We start from the raw sequence: 10,341 nt of genomic DNA, 5'->3' as shown, positions 1-10,341 counted from the left end.
TTCTCTAGGCATTGTCTTCTGAGAGTTTCTTTTCCTTCCTTTTCTCCCTCCCTCCCTCCCTCCCTCCCTCCCTCCCTCCCTTCCTTCCTTCCTTCCTTTCTTCCTGCCAGTCTTTCTTTCTCTCTCTCTCTCCTTCTCTCTCCCCCGCTTCCTTCTTTCCTTTCTTCCTTTTGCTAAGCTTTATAACCACTTGTCACTGGTCTCTCATTCTCCCAAAGAACTCTTCAAATGAACTTAGGCTTCTGCCCTGCCCTTCCACTATCTTTCCAGAGGAAAAATCAGAAAGTATTCAGGACTTGGGGTGGGGAAATATACAGCAGGGACTGTAAAGGGAGACACATGTGAGTCAGGGACAGTGTAGTCAAGGGATCCGGCGACAGAAATGCGGCTCAGCTTCCGTCCTCTGGATGGGTCTCTGAGGGAAGAGCACAGCCGCTGCACCCAGCGATGGCGTCGCAGGGTCTGCCTCTGGACCTGGCAGCTCATCTAGCCCTGAGATCTCCGTCCTTTCACTCTCACCTATGATATTTTCCACTCTGTCCCTAGCCATAGACAGGGATCCCTTCCGTCCTGGCCCTTCACTTGGAGGCTGGGTCTGGCCAAGCTGCAAAATAGTGCCTCCCCCGCTTCTCCCGGCCTCAGCACATGACAAGGAGGGGATTTCCTTTGGAGCCATAACTGGGAATTGTTGTCTTGCCCCATGTCAGCTGGTGACTGGGGGAGAGTTTTCAGTAGTTTCATTTCCCTCATTTGGAATGCAGTTTTTAAGAACCAAAAATCAAAAACGGAAAGAGGAGAAGCTACTGCCTACATGGGTACCACTCAACCCCTCATGATGCCAGTCCTGGAAAAGCTTAGGGGTCAATGCAAAGACAGAGGGAAAAGTGAGGGTGGCTTGACTGCAGGTCCCTCATGGCATGCTTACTCCTTGTCACTAACCATCTGGGGGAGGAAGGTGGTTCTCAAGTCCTGAAGTCAATTCCTCTTGCTGCTTGTTGCCCAAGCAGGTGGAGACGTAGGCAGTTCACAAAGCTCTCCCAGAATAATAAGCCCAAAGCCTCTCACAGCAGCAAACTCCAGTGCCAGGCCTTTGTGGGAACACTGCCTCTTCATCTTATAGAAACACTGACAGTTTCAACATATGATTAACGATTTTGTGTTGTTCAAGTAACAAGATGCTCACAGGAGTATCCTGCCAATGCCAAGGTGTGGCTGTCAGCAGGACATTGAGGGAAAGGGGAATATACAGCTCACCATGATCGAATTCAGGGCAGAAAGGAAGGGAACCATGAAAAAATGGGAACGAGGTGCTGGGAGAGTCATGGAAGCAAGAGAGCACAACTCCCACAAGACAAAGTGGAAGACTTACAGGAATGCTTTCCAGAAGAGGCAGTGTATGAACTGGACCCTCATGAGGTGGGGTGCAAAATGGGGTTGAAAACTGAAGAAGGGATAAGGAAGATAATGTATCCAAATAAAGCCAGGTCGGAGGAGAGAAGTTAGGAGAGATGATGGCATCTCTGAGTCTCTGCAGGACTTTGTTCATGGTTCTGTCCAGAGACGTCCACAGGGCACCACCTTCACATGCTACTGTTCTGCCTTTCCCCTCAGGGCAGTGAGTCCTGGCAGGCAGGGACTGTGGTGTGCTCACATTTGTGTGTATCCCCAGCAATACCTAGTTTAGCACCTGGTAGGTCCTAGCAAAGGTTTTTCTTAAATGAATGAATGTTAAAGTGTCATTTGCTCTAGAGCAGCTGGAGAGATTGTGGACTTCGGAAAAGTCACTTGTTGGACACTGAGAAATTTTTTTTTATAGTTGATAAATATAAATCCAAGCCCTTACCATGGGCTCAAGGCCCTGTGTGATCTGGACCCTTTCTTTGCTCCCTCTGATTTTATACCCTCCCACTTTCCTCTCACTCACTTACTCCGCTCAAAGCACAGAGTCCTCCTTACAGATCCTCATGTTCTTAAGTTTTCAAAGACATGATTTTGAACAGTTCTGTAATATTCTGTCACATGGATGTCTGTAAATTAATTGTCTAGTCCTCTTTTGTGTGGCATTATAGCACAGGCCCTACAATTTTGAGGTCAAAGGTGTTTAAAAAAAGAAACTCACATTTTTTTCATGGTTTACAAAGGTAACATGGTACATGTGCCATCTACTGCGTAATTCCCCCAGTGGGTTCTAGAACCACACCCCATAATCAATACATTAATATTTTGACAACAACAAGAATATTCACATTAAGTGGGAAAAAGATAAAGTGGTCAAAATAGTCTCTTGTCAGTTCAGGTCAGGGATTCCTAGAAGAGAGGAGTGTGGGCCTGGAGATTAGCTCTAGGAAAAGGAGCAGGTTCCTTAGAAGTGAGGAAGGGAGTACAGGGAGGAGGAGGAAGTGCTGGTTCCTGAGTGCAGAAAGGCCTGGGCAGAGGGGCAAGGTGCAAACTGCCATAAAGCACAGGTCAAAAGCTCCCAAATTCATTTCATACCACCTACCCCCTAGAAGCACTACGTGTCAGGGTAAGACTACCAGAGGGGCTCCAGCTGGGCCTTCTGAAACCCTGGAGAGAGGAAGGAAGGGCAGAAGACTCCAGAGCAGCCTGCTGTGGGAGGAGGAGCACAACCTTGTTGATTTCATGGAGCCCTAGGGCAATGGGCCCCATTCTCCTTCCTGTTCCGGTGTCAAGTGTGGTTTATTGTCAAGTGGTAGCAGGTTCAGCCACAGTCAAAGGAGGTGGGGGGAGAGGTCCCCAGACAGCGAGAGGCCCTGTGATGGGGGCCCTGACTCTGGAAGGTGATTTGCTAGAGCTGCTTTCAGCTGAAGAGCAGAATGAATGGCGGGGACTGGGGCTCTTGGGTGATGCAAGGTGTGCTGGGAAGTGTGGGTTTTAATTGGCAGTTGGGCAGTTTAGCCACAAACCAGGGGCAGGGTGGGGTCGGCAGAGAAGGGGAGGCTGGTAAGGCGGAAGCAGGGAGAAGGGATCTTTTTTTTTTCACACCAGCAAACCAGAGAAAGATTGACCGCTCAGATCCAGTTATTATCAGTCTAGCACTGAGCTCAACAGCTAGATTTAGATCCTTCATCACTCTGAAGGGGACTCTGCCTCTTCATTGCTTCTTTCCACAGTTCTCAAGACCAGTCTCACCAGTGATGTGTTTTCCCATACACATCTCACAAATTCCCTCCCGTAGGAATGCCCTGTTCTCTGACAGCCTTCTGTTGCTGCCTTCTTGGGGATTTCACGTAAGACTCACCTCCTCAAAACCTGCCCCAGTTAATCCCATCCTCTTCAATCTACTATCTCTTTTTAAGTAAAATGCCGCCTAATTCTTCCAGAAATCAGATTCCTGGCAACTATAATCACCCAGAATACAGCAGAGAGCTGTCTCAAAGCCTAGGGACCTCATTCATGGGATAAGCCTAGTCACCCTCAACTTCTACCTAGAGTAATAATAAATATTTAGAACTGTGAGAAAAAGTTAGAACCATAGCAGAGATGGTAAGAACAAAAGATATACATACATGTATGAGGATGTGCTCATGTAACTGCTGTTAAGTTCTTCCTAACAGCATTGTATTGCCTTTTAATATAGAGCAAACAGCCCTGCACAGGCCTATAACCCATGAGAACCCCTCTATATCATAGCAAACTTCAGTCACTGATGCTCATAAGAAGGCTCTAAGTCATCAAGAACAGGTTAACTTATATAAAGAATTCTTACAACTCAATAATAAGAAAACAAGTGACCCCACTGAAAAATGGGTAAAGGATGCTGTATCTCTCAGACAACAGAACTATCTGTAGTTTATGAAGCCCTACAGAATGTGACGTTTTTTAAAAAAATTAAATGAGCCTGAAGACAAAAATATAAAAAAATTTTTAAAAACATGGGCAAAGGATGTTAACATACATTTCCCTGTAAGATACATAAATGGCCAATAAGCACATGAAAAGATGCTTAACATCTTTCATCTTCAGGGAACTGCGACTCAGATCCACAAAGAGATACCACATCACACCCACCAAGGTGGCTAAAATAAAAAAAGTCAGATAACTGGTGAAGCACTGGAGAAGATGTGGAGAGTTTGGGACCCTCATACACCACTGATAGGAAAAAAAATGGTACAGAAACACTGGAAAACAGTGTGGCAGCTCCTCAAAAGGTTAAATGTGGAGTTATCGTATGACCCAGTCATTCAATTCTTAAGTCATTCAATTCTTAAGAAATGAAAAAATATATATACACAAAAGCCTGTAGGTGAGTGTTCATAGCAGAAGTATTCATAGTAGTCAAAAAGTGGAAACAACCCAAATATCCACTGAGGTATGAATGGGTAAATGCAAAATGTGGTATGTGCATACAATGCAATATTATTTGACTGTAAAAAAGAATGAAGTACTGATACATGCTACAACACAGATAAACCTTGAAAACATTATACTGAGTGAAAGAAGTCAGTCACAAAACACCACATGTTATATGATTCCATTTACATAAAATATCTAGAATAGGCAAATCTGAAGAAACAGAAAGATTAGTGGTTACCTAGGTCTGGGAGTTTAGGAAAAATTGGAGAGAGACTGCTAATGGGTATGGAGTTTCACTGCTATTGAACTCTCCCTTTGACACCCATCTAAATGTTTTTAAATGTTACATTTTGAAGATTTTGAGGTTATAGATTTCTTATTTAAAATACAATTATTCTTAATCCTATGTTGGAGATGGTTGCTAAGATCATTAATACATACTAATTATACTATATTAATATGTTATATTATTATATATTATACAATTATTATAAGTATAAATATATAATGAATATGTAAATTGCCAGAGTCCAGCTCCAGCGAGTCCAGGAGTCCCTGACGAAGGAATGGCGTCGGTGAATGAGTGAGGACACAGACACTAGCAAAGATGCTAAGCTGGCCTGGCCTCTTTATTGGCAGAAACCTCAAGCAATATATAGGAGATTGGTTACATGAAATCATCACAAAATCTTCATAAGACATGTGTCATTCAGTGATCTATGGCATAATCTACTTCTCGGAATGTTCCCCTGTTTTCCCAACTATGAAAGGTCATTATGTTTTCTTCAAGATTTTTTTGTTGCTCTCATACCTTTAGATTCTAATCTCAGGTTAAATTTCCACAAGGCACCACAATATTTTCTGAACATGTCTTAAAACTTGCTCAGTTGCATTATGATTAGCATGTATAATGTTGTAATGGGGTTTGTGGGGGGGGGGCTTGGTGAAGGGGGGAGCCTAGTAAACAATGTTTTTCATGTAATTGTAGATTAATGATACAAAAAAAAAAACTTGCTCAACTGGACTCTCACTCAGGCTTGCTGTGGGGCATGTTTTTTCCATAGTTCCCTGAAACCATTCAAGGTAGAATGAGCAGCATTCATTCTATTGATCTTGACTATAACAATGCGTACTGTAATTTGTATAGTAATGATTTCTAAGGGAACTCTACCAAGATTTTCTACCTGTTTTCCTGACCCACACTCATGTTAGTTACCTCTTGTTTCTCCTGGAGGCCAAGCTGGCCAGGGAGCTGTCACCTGAACTTTCTTCTATTTTCCAACCCAGGGATAATAACCCACCAGCCTGAAGGGAATGTGCAGAGTCACAAGCTGAGTTTTATGATTGCTTTACGACCCTTAACAGTCTTTTCTCTAGGCTTTTTTCCTGATTCATGAGAGCTGTTTGAATCTAGGGGAATAGTCAAATTAAGCAATAGAAGAGATATCAGTAACTTCCCTCTGGAGGCCCGCTGTGTGGCTTCCATCCATCAGCCTCCTGGGCTGTGCCATCAGGAAGACAAAGTAGGTCGGCTTCCGGCAGTAAATATATATATATATATAGAATTTAAATACATAAACTATTTATCAGAATACATATCTTATTTATCAGAAAACTCCAGGCAGCTAGTATTCCTTGTTAAAGGGAAAGAGCACTTATCCCTTTGAGAGCAGAAATGACTCCCTTCTGTTGAAGGAAAGGAGAATTATGTACCTAGGGCTTGCATCTATAATAGTCAATATTTGCTGGGTTGTTTTTGAGAGGTGCTCAGCATCCAAACCCCCTACTGTCCAGGGGAGTCTTACCTTGCATGGTGTTGGTAGGGAACGGAGCTCTTTCCCTTGGAAACTGGGGTATGCTTGTCTGATTCAGGCTTGACCATCTGAATCTGTGCTAAGAACCATTGGTTTGGAGCAAGTGATGCAAAGAAGCTGACTGCATCAGCAGCCTCTGGTGTCTGGGGTAGTGGTGGCGGCAGTGCCAGGGATGGTGTAAGGCAACCCACTTCCAACAAAGCTGTTCCCCATGGCTTGACCATGGCCGTGGTTACAGCTGCACCCCTCTCCTAGGTGCTGCCCATGTGCTCATCAGGATCTCCAGCCTTCACCTTGACATCTACCTACTACCTTCCAGGAATTTCTTTCTTGCTTAAGGGAGCCAGAATCAGTTTCTGTTGCTTATAGTCAAGAATCCTGATTCATTCTCCAAATGGAAAAAAGAAAATACAAAAAACCCTCTTTCAGTTAAAAATGATGATGGGTGAAGAAAGAGAGGCAGGGCGAGAAAAGAGGTATTGGGGTTTGTAAATAAAATAAGGTTTTTCCTGGAATTAGCAGAAAGCAGTAACAGCAACTAGTCTTGTTAAAGTAAGACCACAGTGCCTGCAGCTATGAGCAAAGCTGCTGGACAACCAGGGTATCCAGGACCGCGAGTCAGCTGGCACAAGTCAAAGGTTAGGGTCTCCTGCCCTAGAAGGCACCGAGTCACTCGAGTGACAGAGGATAGAATTCCTTCAGACAGCAGTGTCTGAAATTCTGGAATGATGATGTTTGGTGGGTGGACTTGGATACATTAGACCTGAAAAAACAGAAAGGAACAGGGGTTAAATGTTGGAACTTTGTAGTAATATAGGAAGAACTGAAATACTTGAAACATGCCAAAAATATTAGTGAAAACATCAATAAACACATTTTTGTAAGTGAAATAATCTCAGACCGAACTTAAAAATAAGAATTGAGAAAAGTGGCTTGTGATTATGTGATAGAGATACTTGTGGTTTGAGTTATAATTATTATTTAAAATACTCTGAAATCACAACAGATATAGTTGGAATTACTGACAAGAAAATAATACCTTCTAAATTTATGGTGGTTGGTTGGTTAAATTTGTTAATACTGAATTTAAGATCCTTTAATATGGAAATGACAGTTCTTTCAATCTTAGAATCCCTTTGGTCATATGGATTGTCTGAAAATAATAGGAAGTTTGTAAAAGAAAGATTCATATAGGGCTTTGCTCAATTTTATGTGCAAACTGAATGATTATCAACAGAAATGAGCTACACAGTAGTTGTATGGCCTCTCTGTGCCTCAGTTTCCTCACTTGTAAAATGTTAATAATAATAGTAGAATTGCTCTAAAAAAATTAAAGTTAGTAAAGTAAGCCCTTAGAACAGGGCCTCACATATATGAAGAACTTAATAAGTGTTAGTTGTGTTTATTGTGGTTACTGGGGTTTTTATTACTCAGAATAAGGTCAGATGTACTCCCAATGACTATAGAAGGGAGAGCAGGTGTGGGCAGCAGTTTGATTGAAACAAGATTACTTAAGAAACCCAAAAAGTGTGGCATTCCCAAAACTTATCTAACTTCAGGAAAAACAAAACAGCAGAACTGTTCAGAGGAAGATCCACAAGGAATCGCCATTCTACTTGGGAATCATCACCAACCTCAAGCGGCCTTCAAGCGCCACTATCATCTTTCTGCCAGCCATGCCTGTAATGAGCGCAGGATGGTCCACAGGCAGGAGGAAACAAAGACGTTTAAGAAAGTGCTCTCAGAGTGACTTGTGAGGGGAGAGGGTGAAGACATCTGAGGAGCAACAGAGGAAATCCTGTTAGGAGTGGAGAGGGTGGCAGGCTGTAGAATAGAAAACTGAGGGTGGAAGGAGAGGAGAGATCCAGAAAGGATGTTGCACTGGGAATCACTACAGCCCCCACAAGCAGGGGCAGGAAACAGACCACAGCCTCTGCACGTCACGAAAAAGTGGCGCAGAGGTGGGATGATGCCCAGGGGAGCTCCCGACATCCTCAGGCCTGCTGGAAGTTTATCCAGCCACGTCAGACTGTGTAACAAGCTCTCTGAACCAGAACCAGAGCTTGGGCTCTGGAGTGAGGCTCTGGCTCTAGTGTCCATGCTCCCCCAGCTGCCAGATGGATGGAGCTGGAGCAAGATACTTAGGTTCTCTGGGCCTCCGCTTCCCCTCAGGAAAGGTGCCGTTCACACAGAAAGAGCTTCATAGACCTTAGCTGTTATTATTGCTTGCTGACAATTTCATCTTCCAGAGAGCAGAGGAAGTAGCAAGGGGAACTGCCATGCTGAGCCTAAATTTGGCCAAAAGGAGGAATTGGTTGGCAGAGTGGAAGTGACAGGAGCCTTGGGAGAAAGCAGCTGTGTCTTCTTGAAGTTTGTAATGGTGAGAGAAATAGCAGGGTACAGTTAGATGTGTTCCCTGGATTTTAACAATTAAAGGGAGACATATGGCTTGAGATTTTAGATCTAAAGATGTTCAAGAATTTAGTGACTTCTTAAGAATGTTCACTTTTCCTGTGAAATCTCAAGTCAATCAGTGAAAAGCAGGAAGGGGCTTAAAGAACCCATAGAGTTACATCTGTGTTTGTGTATCTGATTGTAAAGAAGGTAAGCCTAGGATGGACAGAGGGGTGCATGACCACTGATGAATATACCACAGAGGAACAGATGCTTGAGAAAGTGAAAGCCCCACAGGAATCAAGGCCCATAAGGACTTATAAAGTCACACTCAAAGCAAAAAAGGGATACGCTGTTTGTGGTCAGTGTTGTCATACTGGTGGGTGACAAAGAGAAAGAAGAACTCCTCAATTTGAATTTTGCTTCTGTTTTCTCTGTCAAAGTAAATGCCCTTAGGACAGAAACACCCAGAGGAAGCCTTAGCCCAAGGTGGGAGTAAAAATTTCAAGGGATGACCTCAATGTCTTTATATGTATTCTAGGAACCTGATCAGAACAAATTATTTTCCAGAGTGTGGGAGACTTGCAAATAAATTACACTTGACATATTGTCTAAGGCATATACCTCTGGACGCAGGTAGTTACTACAATTTCCGAAACAGTGAGGAAATTCAATTCCACACATCACAATCCGTTGTGTTTATTGTGAGCCCCAGATCCAAAATGGATTATTAATGAGATGGCTTGTGGGCACCTTGAAGAGGCAATGGTCATTAGGTGTCAATGTAGAGGGCTAGAGAACACTTTGGTGCTGTCCAATTTGTCCCCAAGGAGGTTTTCAAAGCAAACATCTCAAATGAATTATACCAACATTAATTGATTTTCATCAGAAATGTGTTTTCTGGAGCAAACACTAAGCCAATTTAATTCTTTGATCATCTTTCTTGACATTCATTTGAAACATTTCCATTTTTACCCATTTTGTTAATTCAACTGAAATATTTTCACTAGATTCATTTATTTGTAATTAAACCTTTCAATTAAGTTTTATCTCAGTGTTTGGTTTCTTTATTTCTATCAGATCTGTATCAAATTTTACTAAAGTTTCTGAATATTAAGTGACACTGTGATTGCTCCACCTACCCGATGTCCATTTCCTTATTCCTGGTGATTACCCCAACTTTTGTTCAGGAACTATATATTCACGAGGCAATTCAGGGGCTTTGAGGAAAGCTAACTCCACCCCTGGCTGAAGCAAGGGATGGTTATTATGGCAGTGGGTGGGACATGACTTAATTCAGTCCAATGAGGTTGGAAAAAGACTTTCGGTGGGGGCTTCTGGAAAAGCAGTTCCCTTCTCTTCCTTGACCAGTGTGGTACAAGGATGTGAAGCTTGGAAGCACTGTAGCCATTTTGTTGCCACAAGGGAAGCCTGGCTGGGGGCTAAGCCAGAGGAGGGCAGGACCTAGAGGCCTCCATGGAAACTGAACTGAAGATCTCATCAAACTACATCTGCAAGAGCTATTTATGGACTTTACTTACACCAGCCATTAAAGCCCCCTCCCCACTCTCCCTTTTTTAGCCAGTTTAGTTGAGCTTTCTGTTCCTTGTAACTAAAATTACCTTAACAGCCATTGTGAGCTTTTTTAAAAATGAACTTTATGTATATGATGTTGAAGTTTTCTGACTCAAATTTTGCAGGCTAAATTTTGTTAAAAAGTTCATTTTTTAATTTTTAGCAAAAAATTAATTTTTAAATGTTTCAGTATAAGCAGTTGTGAGTTTTATTTTCTGTTGACCCTGTCCATCAGTGGTGTGCA

This window comes from Manis javanica, chromosome 3 (assembly GCF_040802235.1).
Source record: "Manis javanica isolate MJ-LG chromosome 3, MJ_LKY, whole genome shotgun sequence".
NCBI lineage: Eukaryota > Metazoa > Chordata > Mammalia > Pholidota > Manidae > Manis > Manis javanica.
Note: the sequence above shows the minus strand (reverse complement) of the source record.